Source organism: Myripristis murdjan, chromosome 2 (genome assembly GCF_902150065.1).
Source record: "Myripristis murdjan chromosome 2, fMyrMur1.1, whole genome shotgun sequence".
Classification (NCBI taxonomy): Eukaryota; Metazoa; Chordata; class Actinopteri; order Holocentriformes; family Holocentridae; genus Myripristis; species Myripristis murdjan.
This window is the reverse complement of record NC_043981.1, coordinates 8,359,064-8,377,589: the sequence shown is the minus strand read 5'-3', so window position 1 is coordinate 8,377,589 and position 18,526 is coordinate 8,359,064. Positions and strand designations below refer to the sequence as shown.

Sequence of the window (18,526 nt, the reverse complement as noted above, 5' to 3'; positions counted from 1 at the left end):
ACTTAGCATTTCTATGAAAGCCATTACATGCTCAAGTCTTCATTCATTTGGAACCGCAGCTGAAAGTGCCATAACATGACTTCTGCTGCATTCAGGTCTGTCAAACTCAATATAACCCCATTCTCCAGAGGGAAGTGGAGCTACCCGGCAGAGATTTTTTTTCCTCTAAAACATGCAGAGTTATGTATTATATATTCAGGAAGAGGTCATGTCACCCACTCAAGGTTTTTAAATTGGCTTTTGGAGAAGCTTGTACAAGAAACATTGTGCTCTAACAACAAGGAGCAGGGGAGCACCCATAAATTGTTCAGAAATACAAAGCAGCTGTGCTATGTTCCCCATTAAAAATAACTACACATCGGGCCAGACGCAGCAATCATTCTCTTAAATTTCTCCTATGTTTTCTCTTAGTTTTCTGTTAAGAGAAAAAAAATAAGAGAAGTCACGTCCAGGTGCACCAAATGCTGTTAACCATCCAGAGCTACTCTCACCCAGGTGTGCTGAATGATTAAACCCACCTGTTCACACACTGGACGTGGGTGTCTGAGTATTTGTTATTAGTGTAAAGCAACGCCCCCCTGAAGGCTGCGTAGGGCGCACTGCTGTGCCCCGTGCAAAATACTCTGGCACATGCCCAACAATTGTGCCTTGTTTGGTGGAGTTTCTACCAAACAAGGCTGCAGGAGGAAAAAGAAGAAGTCCAGCGGCTGAAATCAGAGCTGATTGTGATTGTGTGTTTTGGGAGTGCTGAGCCGAGTCGGAGTTCCCCTTTTCAGTCAATAAAGGTATGAACCGAACTGAACCAAGTTAAACAAAAAAAAAAAAAAAAAAAAAAGGAAAAAAAAGAAAGAATGAAAATGTCATTTTCCAGTGTCGGTGCTGGCATTACAGGAGAGACAAAAAGCCACAATGGCAAAAAAAAAACTGTGATGTTGTTAATGTTGTCTGGGCAGGGGGACGTGCAGTTGCTGAAATAAAAAGCAGATCAGCAAAACTCACTGGCCGAGCAGAGCACGCCATGGTGACGACTGCAGCAGGACAGGACAGTTTCTGAAGCCCCAAAACCAGCATAGTTGCAACCACCAGAGGTACTGGATATAAATTAATTCATGGAAAGAGCATATTTTTAATAACCATTGTAGACTTTAGGCTTTTTAGATATTTGTTTAATGCAGTTTTTCATGCTCTACAGTTTTAAAATGTGTTTCTGTACATGTTGGACAACTGATTTGCGGACAACAGTAAGACTGCTCTGGACCACTCGTAAAATCTTCTCTCACCTAAGAAAAAAAATCAAACATAAGAAAAGTTAAATCCCAGAAATCAGCGGGTGTAACAAAATAAGAAAAAATAGAGGGTATGAACAAAACTAAGAGGGAATTTGTTTATATATTGCTACCTGCATCTGGCCCATTAAGCTATAAAGTACTCTTCAAGCTGTCTCCTTCTTTGTCCTGGGTGAGCTTTGGAGGGAACTGAGGCACGATTGTACTTGACAAATGAGAGCTTTATGGCTGTTTGCACTGTGGGCTTAGTGTTCAAGGACACAGAGGATTCTCCATGGGAATAGGCCTGAATTACCTCAGTTTGTTACTCTCTCAAAGAGATGCAGCGCCTTTCAAAAAGGGAGAGCACACGAGGTCCGTCATGCTCAGGTGAGAACACCCTTTTGATATTCAATACAGTGGCAGATAAACACGCCGCCACAGGACAATGCAAGTCACTTCATTTCTGTGTGTGGTGATTCGGGACCGTTTCATTGTGAGCTATCATCAAACGCTTGGAGCTGAAGGGAACTTATAATTATGAATCTGTGCATGCACACTACAACTGAGCTGCAAAATGTCTTTGTTTCTGCTGGATGAAAGCACACATCCAAGTGCAGCAGATAAAGCCGTTTCAGTATTTCATTTGCGCACGGCGTTTTCTGTCCTCGGAATTAGATCACGCTCAGCTGATTTTATCCCAGCAAATACCCAATAAACTAATAAAGATAATTAGTTCATTGTAATAGCATTGCTCATTATTTGTATTGTTTTACACTTGAAAGCCTCTGTAATTAGGGTGCTTAAAGCAAACAATGCAATAGGTGAATTTCACTTTGAGCGATCTGGGCTGTCAGTGACCTCTGCTGCTTGCAGGTTTTGGTCAGTTATTTCAGGTAAGTGTTCAAAACTGGGGTTATGTAACTTTCAAAATAATGGTCTCATTGTCCAGCGTACTCAAATACCCTCTCAGGCATACAGGATTTCTTTCACTTAAGCCTGATCTACAGAGATTTTTTACCATCCCATTTTGACAATTATAGATACCTAACTCAACCTCAGCTGTAAATACAAGTATTTCTCTACAGGAGTTTGTTTTCTTCAGTGTGTTATATCATATAATTTACCTATTTTGTGTACCTACATTCCCTAAATCTGCCTTATCTAGTCAGTGATTTGCTTCCCAAAATGCCAGCCCACAAAGGAGGGACATGACCTTGCTTTCAGACAAAGGTGAGAGGTTGCTCGTATAAGTGGGGGTGTGTCTATGATCATGGCGGCGCTGTTTATTCAAAATACAGCATGCCTTCGAGGCTGCATTGCATTCTGGTCTATTGGGGCTGCTGTCGGTGGAGAAACTGGTGTCTCTGCCTATTCTACGACGGATCCTGTATGATTCTTGAATGTTGGTGCAAGATGGTAAGTTGAGAAAGAGGGACTGACACAAAAGATGTTTACCGCCTGATGTCTGAGGCGGCTAAAACATTTTCTGCGATCAAACCTCATTACACAACAGTTAAGAGTGCGGCGCCTATTGTATCAGCGGGATGAAAATGAAATCCAAGGGAAGCAGTTCACAGTCAGCTCTCAGACATCGGGATATTTTAAGGCTGGTGTATCAAGGACGGGGAGGACAAGGACTAGGTGTAGGGCAACTGTTATGGGGTAAGGCAACTTCATCAGCAAAAAGAAAGATGGTTTTGGAGCAAATACATCAGCAGGAGGAAGCAGGAAGAGGCACTAAGGTCATCTATCAGGAGAACACGGGGAGAGGATAAATTCTCAAAGTTTGGAGAGGAAGAAACTTGGAGGGCGAGAGGGAGTCGTGGTGTGTGGAGGCAAACCAAAACACTAATTAAAGGGGCAATCGATGATGTGCCGTCATCCCCCCAAAATCTCAGTCAGCGGGTGGGTGAGGACCTTTCCCGTCTCATTTGTTCATAGTTTAGAGTTTTCTTTATTTAAAAATGATCATGCACAATTCAAAATCTGCATTGCCCGGACAAAACAGGCAGTCATTATAATGCAGACAGTTAATAAAATATAAAGCAAGTCAATATACCAATTAGTAAAGTATGAGCATATACCAATCAATAACAAATGCAATTAATGGTAATGGCATGATTGCATTAATTATCTTAAGCCATCTTGTTGAATTAGAAAACACTTAAAGTTGTAGACAGTCCTATGTTTGGTTGTGGAGGTCAATTTAACAATCGCTTTAATAAAAGGGAAAAAAGGAAGCTGATTGGCCAGAGTCTGTCTTTCTGAATGATACCACAATGTCGCCTCTCACTGTGGCTCTGGACTCCCCGGCGTTGTCTCTGGAAAGAAAGAGAAAGCTTTTAGAAGCAAAAAGTGCCGGGCCGATTATACTTGAACACATAATTAACATAGAGACAAGTATCCAAAAAAGCATCAGTCAGCTGAGTATATTCCTTTTAAAATGGGGCAATGATAGTAATTCCTTTTCTATCTGGTACTTCCAGACTTTGTTTACATTGAATATATAGGCGTTTGGGGATTGTTACACCCCCCTGAGACCAAGCTGTAATTCCGCATGAGAAATGAGGAGCAAATCAGAGAAGCTAGATTATTCAAACAAAGTCCCACATTTCTGCAGACAGTTTTAACTTGGTTTTTGAAGGACAAGTCAAAGTCGGCCACAACATCAAGGTATTAAAAGTACTTTACGGCCTTCATCACCTCTTAATAACAGTGGCATCTGCATACATATGAATATTAATATCTTAGCACACCCGAGGCAGTCCATTTATACAGACATTGAATCTTTCATTCAAAAGAAAAGAATAAGAAATCACCTATGCCGAGAACATCGTGGCTCATGGTGTGAAAGAGAAACTGCATGAACCACACTACCTTTGGCACTAGTAACAAGTAACAATCGGCAAATTCAGTCGGTTTAGCTACTTGTAGACATAATTTGTCAGGATCAAAGGTCAGAAATAACCATGTTGGTACAGTTGGTGTGTTTTGTTAGGGGAGAGAGTTCAGGAGTGGAGATTTTCTGGGGCATTTGAAAGGAAAATGTTGTGGTGCACTGAACTGGCAGCAAAGGAGGACAGGTTGAAGCTGGCAACACAGACGTACGCCCCCTGGATGTTGGATGCTGAGAGGTGGATCCCAAAGTTCCAAAAAAAAAAACACTCCTGTCCTCTCCTACCTGCTACTTTCCTCCATGACACAGAAACTGATGTTGCCACCCTTACAGTGGCTGCTCTTTTCTAACTTGTAATGTTGTTCATTCATATAATCAGCTCCAGGTTAATGGGCACATATTTTTTGCCGGGCGTGCAGGTCACTTCATCAATGGGGCACGTTCATTTTTGATGATGGAGTAGAAATAGCCTGTGCCATATGGCCTCCACTTTCCCTCTCTCCCCCTCCACTCCAGTCCTCCCCCAACTTCCTCCGTGTTACTTCCTGTTAGGAGAGGTGTGGCTGGAGCGGGAGTGAAAAATTGTTGAGCTCCACCTCGGTTGAACTTGGCACTAGTGGACAGAGTTTAAAGCAGGTGGTGCACTTTCTATTTGGAGCCACAATGGCAGCCAGTGAGCCAGTGGCTCAAGAAAAGAAGGAATTATCCTGAGGTCACAAAAGTACAACTGTAGGTGCCCTGGAGAGCCGCTGTGAACTGTTTGCTTGAATGAAGAATACATGCTGCTGCCTTTTTTGTCAGCGATGTATTCAAAGGTACGTTCACGTTGTCTGGGGCTGATGTGGTTGCTTGTTAGTTCCTGGTAACACTGAATAATGGCGGTGTCACCGGCATTGTTGCAGTACAGTAGCTGTTCATTAGTAGCATCTTTTGTGGGATATTGATTGTTGTGTTGGCTTGTTAGTGTGTGCTTGTAAGTGCTTGCTGTTATCATGGTTTCTCTGATTTCTTTGTAGCACAGTTGCTCCGGTTGTTAGGATCTTGGTTGCGGGCATTTTTGTTCTTTAGATTGTTTATATGTCGATTTTATGATACAGTTCATGTTTGAACTAGCGATCCCTTTAGCCTTTTGTTAAGTGTAGATAGTGCTGTGATGCCAGAAATAGCTCCTGAACCCTCTCTGTTGGTGCCAAATTCAGTGAAGCATCTTGGATGGGAGTCGCCCATTTGATAACCCAAGTTGCAGACCCACACGCTCACACTCTAGCGGGTGGCATTCAGATTAGGCGGCTCATGAACGCCGCTGTCTGCAAATTTATGTACTCTGGATTTATGACAACACAGTGTAATGTCCTCTATAATTAACAATGTAGGTTAGTACATCACTCTTTTGACATCTGAATTTGGCCTCTGTATGAATGCTTATCTAGGATTATGGCAGAACAGATTGCAGCAATCAAATTCATTGGTTTGGTAGAAGGAGCTGCACTGGAACTATTTTGACATAACGTCACATTGTCTGCATTTTGTCATTTATACACAAAAATAGGAAAAATACAAGACACATTGCCCTGATCTGTTTTCATTAATGCAGAAGTGTTTTAGGGGCAATTTGTTCTTTAAAATACATGCAACATAGCAAAAGAAAGTGGTTAAAAAAACAGCAACCTGCAAATAATCACAAATGATAAAGGCGAGATGCAGTAAGTCAACTATATAAACACAGTGGCCACTTTATTAGGCCTACCTGTACACTATGGTCCAATTCAAATGTTCTGTCGTAAAGTTTCCTTTTCTGCTGCCTATAATGCTCAGGTTTTCTTTTTGTTCCTAAAAAGTAAGATTTATAGCAGAGCTTTTGCATTGAGCTTTGTTAGACTGTACAGGTGGACCTGATAAAGTGGCCACTGAATGTATATTCATATTAGTCCATTTTGACTCTAAGAGAAACAATGTTAAGTGCATTAAGTGCAATGTCAAATCATTTTAAGATCAAAGGTCAACACCAGATGAGTACTGTAAGTACTCCAACATAAGGCTAAACACATATTACACATAATAACATGAAACTCCACTGAGAATATGGAAACAATGTAAAGGTCAAACCTGTATAGTCCCCAGCAGGTGGATCTGCTTCAGCCCTGTTCTCCTAAAAAATATGTTCTCATACAGCTAAACTGCACTCAATAATATTTCAAGGGAAACATATTTTTGTTGTGGCTTATGTTTGTTTGTGGCCATGTCATAAATACGTTTATATTAGGCACCTGGTACAATAAGCAACAAAGTCCATGTTAAGACGGAGGCGGGGTGGTCAGTCAACATGACTTTCACTCAGTGTCCCAAGTTCAGTTCCTGTGTCAAGCGAGAACAGTGTTGATTTTTAGTAAAGGTTACATTATGTTATGTTGCAACGTTTCCTAATCTTACCCAAGTAAGGTTAGGAAGGCTAATGAAACTGGCTAAAATGCCACCCAACAGGATATCCAAGATATGTTGATTGGAAACGTCCTTAACAAATGGAATCCGCACCAAAATACGTTTCCCTCTTAATATGACTGAGAATGCCGTTTAGTTGCACGGGCACATATTTTTTAGGAGACAGGGCTGATCTGCTGACAGTGCCAATGTGTCTTGAAACATCTTAGATGGTATTCTGAAACTCAGAAAAGCAGTGTTATCTTACAGTGCTGGTGACTTCAGGCTATGATCATAACTGAAAGTAATTTAAAATACCATTCAGGTTTTCTGAAACACCCAACAGGCTTGTTAAAGCTTGTTTTTGTGTTTGCAAGTTGAGTTAGAAAAATCAATATGGGCCGAGGGTGTATACAGAATATGAGACTAGGGCAGCTCCACAGCAAGGCAGTTTTGGTAGTCAATGCACAGAATTACAACACAGGATCAGGAAAGTGGCGAATTGCATGCTGATGGACACAGGCTTAAGACATTAGTTGTTTAGCCACTCATGCAAAAAAAAAGCCATAAACCGGGGTTCAACTGACTTTAGAGAAGCTTTTACATCAGAAAGGTCTGATCAATATACACTTTATTGCATTCAGTGGAAAATAACTGAAAAAAATCATTTATTATCCCCTAGTATTGTGACCCATACCATTTTAAAGCTTTAATCAGAAAGCTAATTGCAATAATCTATGGGTGAGCTACACCAACATTAGAATTTGATGTAAGATTAGTGATAATCCAAGTTTAGTAAAACTGTGTTTAAGATTAGCAAGCCTGGATTTAAGTTTAATGTTAATTTAAGCTATATTTAAATGATCTAAATCAAGTTCACAGTGATACAAAAGAGAGACACAAACATGGGACAAAAACTGGCAATATAACAAGAAACAGTTTTCAAGGCTGTTAAATTTTAATCTAACAAATAGTTTATTGTTTGAGCTCCTAGATGAACATTATTGTTGAACCTCTCCACTGCGCTGGCCCAATATTTAGGCTTGTAAACCAACAGCTTTGCCCAAAGTTGTCCTGGATCAGCAGATAAAAAATCAAATCTGTCTTTTGAGAAAAATCTCACGGTGGACTTGAGGGAACATTTTCAGTCCAGTTTGAAGGACAAGGAAGCAGACGGCACATCATCAGGAGGAAAGTGCAGTGTTTCAGCTGGTGGAGGGCAGAGGAGGGAGGATCCCACCACACACACACACACACACAAAATGACAACACAATATGATCATTAAACCCAACCGGGCTGGTGTCTGCCACTTTGCTCCCTCATTTCATTTCCATTCACTTGACAAACAAGCTTGAAAGTTAAACCACATAAGTTTCAAGCAGTTTTAAAGTTGACCTATATTGCAATTTTGGAGTTACAGGATTAAAGTTCTACATTTAAAATAAAAAAACAAACAAACTGAGATTTAAAAGAACATTTGAAATGAATCTTGCTTGGTTTTAAACTAGTTTTTATAGTTTGGGAGCAACAGCGTTTACTGATGAAACCACAATTTAATCCAATTTAAAAGCCAATCTTTGTCGGTGCAACCACTTTATATGAAAAACACAAAACGATTCCCCATAATGTCCCCGGTTTTCCCGTGTTGTCACATATCGGTAGCCAAGTCTCTCCCTCATATTCAGACCTAATGCAGCCACCGGTCCAGTTAACTCAGAGCAAGGCTTTAACAAACTACCAGGGACTGTCGGGTTGTAAAAGCAGAGCTGCTGCAGGGCATTTAAATCAGCAGCCTCTCGCATATAAGGCGAGTCCTCCATCCAATTGTGTACATTTACATTTTACATTTTATAATTTAGCTGATGGTGCTACCCGGGGTGACAATGAGTGAAAAGGGCTGCGGTGTTTCAACTGAAGAACCCTCCCACGCAGCTGATAATGAGGCTTCATCACGCGCTTCCAGTTATGATACAATCTCCCACCATCCATCCTGCCAATCGCACACACACTGACCACGTAAAGCAACAGTGAAACATATGTTACAGTGCCCTTTTAAAGCCTATATAGATGATTACCATTTGCAGGAAGCGGCATGTATAACTGAACAGAGCCAAAGGATACATTTCTCACCCAATAATTGAGTGCATGGCGGGCTAAATGTCAAACTATTTGCAAGCCATTCATGAGCTGTGGTATTCTTCTCTATTAGCCCAATGTGCCAGAGTTACTCCTCTCGGCTTTGTGCAAATTCATATTGGATTTTTATTAAAACTCAAACCAACAGTAATAGATGTGCCTCAGGGGTAGCTTTAAAAATCAATTTGCTAAACAGCACAAAATTACCCCCATAATTGTCTCCTTGGACCACATTACCCATCGAAGGTGATTCTCATTCGACTGTGAGTAAACTTTGCCTTATCGACCAAGACATTCCCTCACTTTTGACTCCAGAGCCATGTGTTCCCTCATTACTGTAACAACCCAAACAGACAAACGGGGATCCTGTGTGTGTGTGTGTGTGTGCGCGCGCGCCGCTGACAGGAAACTCAAAACACAGATCCTGCATGTCAAACGGCCCTCCGGCGATTCCTCCCGCTAATGAAGTGAAATATTCTGGCATCTGAATCCAAAATAGAGCTGTATATTTGGACACATGAATATGAATACAATCAGCTAGACTTGGCTCATTAATGAGGCAGGGAGAGCAACCAGCAGACAGGATTAATTAATTACAGAGTGACATTTATGGATAATAACCTTCTGGTGGATATCGAGGCTAATGAATATGCATAAGACTATCATAAAGGAAGCATCCAGCCTGGGTGAAATATCTAAATTCAGATCCATGATGGGCTAGCTGCCGTGTTGTCGGAATCGGCTGCATGTTTTGGTTTCCGAGTGTGTGATGTTTTAAATGATTTCCATCTGATGAGACGTACCTGCCTCCGCCGTGGAGTGCACTGCTAAAACCCTGACTGCTAGGGCGAGAGGAATACCTCACCGACAAAAACAGGGATTCTCTTATTATTCTGTATTATTATTCTTAAGACCGTCTTCATCATCCAACAAAATTCAAAAGTTCCTAAAAGTCAATAACTGCAGTAAAATGGTTTTATGGTTTTATGGGCTGCATTTTCCACAGTAATACATTCCAGAAGGGCAGGGTGGGCTTTAGTTCCCCTTCTAGAGAAACAATATTGTCTCGACTCGGGTAAAACCAACCGGCTGTGCAGCAAAGTGAAAATATCCTGTTATATCCTGTTATTCTTACTGGTGCTGCGACGAGATGCGGGGTAATGTTTTCATCGCTGACCTAGCTCTCTTGCTAAAAACTCCCACTTTGGAAGCTTGCAGCAGTGGAGCTGATATGAGGATGTTCACTATTGGCTCCCTAATGCCCGCTGAAGCTCCAGGCTGGTGGAGGTGTTTGTTGAGCCTATCGGGGACAACATAGGTGTCCTGCAGATTTTTAGTTTCAGCTCTACTCTTTCACACCTGATCCATTTAAGGGCTTCATGCTGATTGGTTGAAACAGATCCACCTAATCAGGGTGTGCATGAAGGTGTGTTAATCGGGTCAGGTGTGCTAGAGGAGAGCAGGAACAAAAACTAGCAGCACAGGAGGGGCTTTAGGACTGGGTTGGCACTGCAATGGACCACCTAAAACACATTTTGTCACCCACCATGAAGCTGAAGAAGAAGAAGAGTCTGTCGTCTGAGCTGCAGCCACACAGCTGGTGCGGTCTGTGATGCAGGTAGCAGTTTCCATCACAGCTGAAATATCTGACACTCATTAACAGTAACACGCTGAAGTGGATAGAAAAAGCACAAAAAAAGGAAAAAAAATGCTAAAGTAACTGATTGATTTCAGCAGCCTGCAGCAGGTGATGATGAGGACAATGATGAAGAGATGGCAGAGAGGAGTGAGCAGGTGCTGTGTCATGCTTACACGCTGTGTGCTGGGAACTCGGGAAATGAACTAAGGAACAAAATGTTTAACCTGGTTAACCTTGACCATTTCCAAGGTTTGACTCGTCAGGCTCAGTGCATAAACGTTAAGAGAAAATTAATTTAAAGGTAACCTAAATTTCTGTTTAAAAAAAAAAAAAAAAAGTTAATCAACTTCAAATGTAAATTGGTAAAATAAATATAAATGTGATCATTTTCCTCTTTATTACTCATTAGTTCTTTTTCACAAGATCGCATTTATGGCATATAATATTTGATCGCCTGCCCAGCAGCAAAAAGGATTTGTTGAATATTTGCTCTATAATCTAAAAAAACAGGTGAACATGGCTGTGAGTGTGAACACGAGAGGAGACGGATGGAGGAGGAGGAGGAGGAGGAGGAGGGAGCAGCACGCAGCCAATCAGAGGTACGTGCACTGGTGAATGTTGTTGTGTGACTGTGAAGTAAATTAAGGCACGATACATTATTCATATGATCAGGCTGGGATAGTTCATTCAACTTGGTTATTGCTGCTATTACAAGGATTAGAACAGCATGATGCATAACACAGCACATATGTATTTGTCTATGTCAAGGTTGGACTATATATCATGAATTTTATGAACAGTATTTGATTCTCTCTTCAGACTGTCTGTTTTATCCATTTTTAAACAACAGATGAGCCTGAGTTAGACGAAAATTTTCAGGAAGTCTTTGCAGGGATTATAATTTAATTTAATTAAAAAAAAAAAAAAAACTCATAATAAAAGCATGCTATCTGGTCAGATTAGCTGTCAAATTAATATAAATGTGTCAAAACAATACAAAATTAACAGACTTTGTTTTTTCTTTAATGATTCTTTGATCAACGAACATGTTGTGCCAGTTCAAATTTGGTGTATCAAATTAGGGCTGCTTGACGGCAATTTCCCGGGCTGCTTTTTGTCAGCAGTCCTCACTATCAAACATCAATCAAACGGGGGCGGGAGAAAAGAAAACCTCTGTGTTCTGATTGGATCGCTCCACTCTTACATGTATTGCATTGAAAGGACTTCAGATTCTCAGGTTCATTTGCTTTCTACACCCAGTGATACCAGGAAAACACTTTACTGAGAACACATTTTAGCATACTCTCTAAGCTAAACCCGTGTGTATGTATCAGCTTCGGCGTTTTTGAACACACTGTTGTTTATGCACATCAAGAAAAAGTCGTAAAATGATGCTGCCAAGCATTATTCTGAAGACGCTTGATGGAAAGAGCTACACTCAATTTAAGTGCGTTTAATCAATTTCACAAGATTAAAGGGTTCCTAGAAAAGGGCATTAAGTGCGGCACAGTTCAATGTATGGATCACAGAGTAACTCTTCCACTAATGCATTTCTGTCGATGTACCGCTCATAATAAACCATTCATGGGGAAGCAAGCCCTTGTCAGTGCAGCACACACGAGATGGAAGCATGGCACTGTATGTGGGTTAAGAGCAAGCCACTGTGGTTTTATAGAAAGAGATTTTTTTATGGCAATTTTCTTAACTCACTTCCTTGGCCAAGCATCCATTTGATTACCCATCAGTCACTGCCTCTTTATTTTTATTTAAGTTATTTAATTATTTATTTATTCATTTATTTGCGGTTTTGCACTGTAGGTCAAACTAATTAAATAGTCATAATCAAGAGGATTTTTATGAGTGTGTTTAAAAAAAAAAACAACTCAAGCATTCTTACGAGATGCCTATATTACAGTTATGACCATTCTGAAGGTCAGCTTAATTAATGTGCAGAGCTAATCACTGCAGGATCTCTTGCTGCGAGTCTCCCATTGTGACTGAACATGGGACAGAAAGCTGAACTGTTTCAGTTTTAGTGTCCATACCAATGACCTTCTGTAAATGATGATTGATACTGCTCCCCTTATCTCATTGTCTCCCTCCTCGGCCGAATCAATCACCTACAAGAAACGCTATGAGAAATGTTCATTGCTCTTTGAGTCAGTTAGAGGTTAAGCAGAGGAATATGCATCAAACTGTCCAAAAGCCAAAACATATTTCTTTTATTCCTGTGATGAAACTTGGTAGGTGCTGGAAAAGATTTGACAGTATATCCATGTCACTTAGCTGATAGTTGTCTGACAGTGCTCACTGGGCCAGAGCATTGTATATTTTTTATTATATAAAAAATGCTTATGTGTCTATATATATAAATATGCACTGAGGTAGAGGGAGAGAGACTGCACTTGAGTTTATTGCAAGCTCACAAATAAACCGCTCATGATGCAAAAGTCAAATAACTGATGGCATCACTGCTGGCATCCTGAGTAGCACTTCCTCAAAGCTTCATAAAGTTTGACAGTGGGGGAAAAAATTCTTCTGTGCAGCTGGCTGGAATGTGCAGGCACTTAGGCAAAATAACAAAAACACAACTAATTGCACATGTATATATGAACGTCAAGCACCTAGGAAAGGAGCAGGGCCAGGCTTTGCCGTCAGCGCAGCTCCATTTCTTCCTGTTAAGCTGTCACACAAATCCTGAGCTGTGCGTTGAAGGACACCGGCCTTTTTCTTCAACAAGAGAAAAGCCTCCAGTCCTCTGGGCGATGATGGAGCTCTAAATCTACTTTCTGCGGCACTCTTGAACTTCACATAAAGGGTTCAGTGATGTTTGGACATGCTGGTGCAGGAGGATGCGAGAGGCGTTCCACAAAATCGAAGTCTCCATACCAGCACTCTTGAATTTGCTTCGTAGTGTGGACGGGGGCACTATCACCGCCGAATGGCGAACATAAACATCTCGAGGGAACAGCGTTTGCATCCGAGCGTTTGGACCTGTTAAGTGGCCTTCTCATACCATGACAGATACACCTGTACGTTTTGAGAGCAACATACATCGAGCACCAAAGTGATTTGGAGCCTCTGGTTCCATTGCCTTGCCTGAAGAATGAGAAAACACCTTCAAAATGACTGCATCAAACTCAGTCAATGAAGCCGATGCTGACTGCTTTGCTGAAAGTTTTCATTTGTTGACATGGTAACGAACACGTTTTAAGCTGCAATGAAAAAGCTCCCAAAATCACTTTCTAGTTTACAGATTACAGCAGTTGATAATGACAATTACATCTCGGCATGTGGTCCAAGTCCTCGTTTGGTAGCAAATATATATATTGGAATATAAAAAAGCCCATTACGCTTGTCATCTGTCTAATGTTACAGTTTAACATGCCAGCCAGGAAACCCACACATCATTCCTTTCTCTGTGCAGATGCATTGCAATGTAAAAGTTCACACTGAAGATATTATCCTGCTCTTATCTTCTCAGTTTAACATATTTTAACGACAGTATTATTGGCAAATGGGAAGCAGGAATCCTATTCATCTTTTTCTACAGACAAACTAACTAAATAAGAATGAATGAAACCAATGCGCCCTGGAAGCCTTGATTGCCTTGGTGCTCTCGAGATAAAGATTGTTTTCCTTTTTTGTCCTCCTTTTTCAAAACGTAAAACCATGAGCATGTAGATAAAAAGCATCACAGACCACTCTTCAGACAATATCAGATTCCATCGCTTCTAGTTTGTGCTGGAGTCACATCACATCGTATCGATTAAATGATCAATCAGTCGATTAAAAAAATAATTGACCGAGTAAACAATGAAAATAACTGGTAGATGCAGTGCTACTGTTGCAACAAGCCTGTTCAGTGTAGGTCAGTCCATGTTGGCCAGGTATGATTTTGTAATTTCTGCTCTCTTTACCGATGCGGTTTAGAATGTGCTGTCATATTTGCATTAAATAATTTAGCATTTTCTTTTTTTCGTGTGTGTGTGATGGAACTGCAGTTTGGGCACCGAGCGTTTGGCCTCTTTGCGGCTCAGTTAGCTGCCTCACGTTGCTTTGAAAACTGACACATAAAAGTAGCGACTGTCAGTGCCCCTTGTAAAGCGGTTACATACTGTTGGCATTCAACTTAATACGACTGCGCTGTGTAGCTGCTCTGGTAATTGTGATGTAGTTACTTCAAAGTTAAAGTCCTTTTTCATCTGCTGTTTCCATTATTGTGCTCATCCCCTCGCCCGCTGCCGCTGGATTTACATGCACATAGGCAGAGGACCTGCCCACTGTGGGAGTGTGGGAGTTATTGGCTTTAGGAGGCAGTTGAGGGTATAGAAAAGAGCAAGGTGTTTTCTTTTTATGCCCGTTGGTTTTCCTTTCATGCCTAGGAAAAAAAAAGTACAAAGCAAAAGCACAGACTCTTACATGTTTTTCTCTTACATTTTCATACAAGCGTGCTCTCATTCACAAATCGTGCCCACATGCTGGACCCGGACCTGTTATTGCTATTAGTGCAATCCTTTTATCCCATTACCATAACAATTTCACAAAAGATATCTAATTATACAGTCTGCATCTGAATATTAAGCCGTGCAGCCACGAGATTTATTACAAATCATTAACATATCTGTTCATTTCGGGGTCTGTCACTCAGAGGAGCGAGCCACTTCATTGGTTTGCGCCGCATATCGGTGCATTCGGGTGTCCATCGGCCACAGCCAACCTGTCCCCTGCAAGAGGGATGAAGCCTGTCACCTTTTAGCGTGCGCCGAAGGTGAAATGACATTTAAGCGGCGTGCCAAATGAGAGTGCAGACTCCACTCATGCGCTGCTGTCAGGAGTGATCACCGTTATTTCAGCCGCCTGTCCAAAGAGGGGCTGCGATGGCTCACCCCGCTGCAGCATTAAGGTGGTCGACATAGGAGGCCTGCTTTTGTCCCCGTTCACCAAATCTGATTAGGGGGGCTGTAATCGCGGGCCCTGCGGGAGAAGGCACTATAGTGTATGAGTAGAGGACAGAGCGCACACACCAGCCATCTCTTTGTCTCAGTTACTCTCTCTCTCCCTCCCCATCCCTTCCCTTCCTGCTCTCTCGCTGAAACAACATGAAAGTATATTATAGAGTATTGCGCTGTCACCTTGGGATGTGATGGGAAATAGAATGGACTACTCAACAGACCGCTAAATTAACTTAGTTTCATTTTGTAACCCACACAGGCAGATAGGTACACACATACACACACACACACACGCGCACACGCTAGTTAATATTTTATATGGATTCAGCTTTAAATTGAGATGTCCACCATTTGAGAAAGTGACAGATACGCTTTCAGAATGACTGTTGATGCTCTGGTTTGCGTGACATAAATAGAAACGGCATATGTCTCCAGATACACATGAATCATCCAAGTGCAGCTAACTCACCAGCGATACTGCCAGGCTCCCTTTATGCCGCGCAGGATTACAAACTTACTTATTCTTGCCATTTTACAGTTCATTGGCAGGCGAGACAGCTAAATATGAAAGAATCACCATAGCTGACTTCCTGACAGGCGAAGAAAAGTGCACAATACTGTAAATGTTTAGATTTGATTTGGATCGCTTAGATAGGAATCTACAAGCGGACAAACTGATTGTATTTTTTTTTTCTTGAGCAGCCTCATATCGTATAGTGTTCAGATCAGTGCTACTTGTATTATCTCCGGTCATGAATATGTACTATATGAGCTTATTGCTTAGTATAAATAACTTCCTATATGTTTCCATTGTTAGGGCCTTTTCTCAGCTTCATCTTTACACATTAACTCAATTCAATAACATGCAAATGAAGAGCGTTTGAAACAGATCGATGATAATTTTTTAGATTTGGAGAATTTAAGAAGTTGCATAGCAGCTTGTTATACAATGACAACAATGCACAAGGCTATTGAAATCATGTAAACATGCCATCCCCCTTAAATGATGCAAGCACCTCTTGCAGAGTGCATTTCATGTCATGAAATGATGTAGGAGTTAGCAACTTTCAAAGTTCCACATTTTCTCTTTTAGTTAGAGCACTTCCATCAAGGCAATTACTGTAATTTTTCTAAGTGCAAGAAAATGAAGCCAAATCTATCATCCCCCCCAATTTTTGTCAAAAATGTCAAGTCGTTATGTCCGACGTCTCATGTTTGACAGACAGGTGGACAGGCGCAGCGGAAGCTTGAGAAGGGCTACCCAAGCCCAGATGATGCCAAAGATGCAAAGTGCCCACCGATGACTGACAGTTAAGGCTCTGGAAAGTGATCACATGGCTCCGAGACCAAAGGAGCCAAAACATTTGAACTGAACCGGCTCCCATTTGATGAGAATATTACAGAGGAACAGCTGTGCGTGCCCTTTTGAGTGGCTGTAATGTATGTGGGGAACATCTGCCGTGCTGGTGTTTGAAACAGGCCTTGAGCGCATGCCTTCCCAGGCACGCGGCAGTGATGCTAAGTCTGATATAAAGTTGTGGTATGACCTGCAGACTTAGTGGGACTCATTGGTGTGATATTGATTGAACCCAAAGGATGATTTTGGACAGTTGTACCTCCTTGATTATGAAAATGCTCACATGCATCTGCCCTGTTAAAGAGCAGAGAGCGGAGAGAGAAGATCAGAGCGCTCTAATGGTGAAAAGTAGAGTGCTTTGTCTTTGCTGGCCGGTGATGTCGCCGCCCATGGTGTACAACATCTGGTGACATCACCTGTCACCAAACACCAGGCACCCTGCTTCCTGTTCATCAAGAGAAATACAGTGTGCAGATTCGACTTTCTTTGTTGTACCTGGTGGTCTTGCACCTGTGAAGTTTGTTTTTGCATATGCGTACAATACACGTAGCCTCTCTCCCAGAGCAAATTTGAAAAAGAAAAATGCTTGTGTATCCTCTTTGCTGTTCGCATTAGCCGTTTCAATCCAATTTTTTGCATATTTTAAGTGCATTTGTGAAAATTCGGCAAAAGAAAATGCAAATCGCCGCACGTTTCCATCAACTGCGGATTGTTTTGAAAGTGTGTGTGACTGTAGGCTGTTATGTAATCACAGGTCTAGCAAGCAGACGGCTCGTGAGCTGGAGGGATTTGATGCCTCTTTGCTTTTGAGGAGTAGCTCTCACTCAGTTGTATGGCTTCATCAAAACTGCAACCACACGCGACATGTTCTCGTCTGCCGGCATGTTTGCAGAGATACGTGCCAGAAGTCCCTGTTGTATCACGTTTCTTTGGATAAAAAACAATTCGAAAATACAAATTCACATAAAACTAGATGAATGGAAATAAAACTAATGGTTACAAAACAAAAAATTTGCCCCATATGTGGAAAAAATCCGAACCAGACCACTTTCTGCCTCAGTATGAATTCTCCTCGATCTTCTCACTTCCACTCCCTCGGTCTCTCACTCCATCTTCCTGCCTGTTTTCTCGCTCTGTCCACTTCCTGTCCTCTCACACCCTCTGCCTCTCCCTCTCTCCTCTCAGCGCGGGGCCGCCCCTGGGGCTTGGACCTTCATCTTCACTTTCATCACGGGGAACATTTTTCAAGCTTCAGTTCCTCTTCCTATAAATAATCTAAACCAGTTTAGCTGACATGTTCCATCATGCCATCTGTCCGTCCCGGCCTCTGTCTTGGGTTATCATGTTGACTTGGCCAAGCCTTCCTTCCTTCTGCCATCCAGTTAGCAGACTATGCAGATGTTAGTATCCAGAAATCTTTAAAATAATTAATCTTATTCTCTTTGTGCTGAGTGAAAGGACTGATCGTTGACACCCGGTGTGGACAGAAACCCGTTCGATCAGCATTGGCTCAGATCTCCTGATAAAGGAAACGATTTGAAACACCCTGTTATCCATTTTTCAGCTCTAATCACATCACTTTCCAGCTGATTCTTTTCCCCTGGCACGTTGTCTATCCACAGTTCATGTTTTGGATTTACATATTTCGGATACATATAGAGCTGTCGTCCTGAATTTGCAACGCTGAACCAGAGCTCCCCTTAAAGGAATGATCTTCGCTGCCGTTTCTCTAGGGCTCCCATCCTGCATCTCCACGTCCTCTGCCTTCCATCTTGAAAATTTCTCTGATTGATTTAAGGCTTTGGATGGGAAAGTTTGGCACCGACTCTCAGATCCCCCGAAGATCTATCTTGGAT

General features: G+C 41.7%; 1 protein-coding gene across 2 annotated transcripts in view; it reads left to right on the top strand.

The window, feature by feature from the left end:
• The first annotated feature begins 589 nt into the window (after positions 1-589).
• Positions 590-18,526, top strand: part of LOC115372394 (uncharacterized) — an 87,316-nt gene continuing 69,379 nt past the window's right edge. Inside the window, exons 1-2 of one of the 2 annotated variants that reach the window (XM_030070271.1) lie at positions 590-785; positions 966-1,088. The gene's annotated coding sequence lies outside the window, so the exon portion shown is untranslated. Of the gene's footprint in view, positions 786-953; positions 1,089-18,526 lie in introns of both variants that reach the window. The other variant, XM_030070262.1, reaches the window with a different exon arrangement.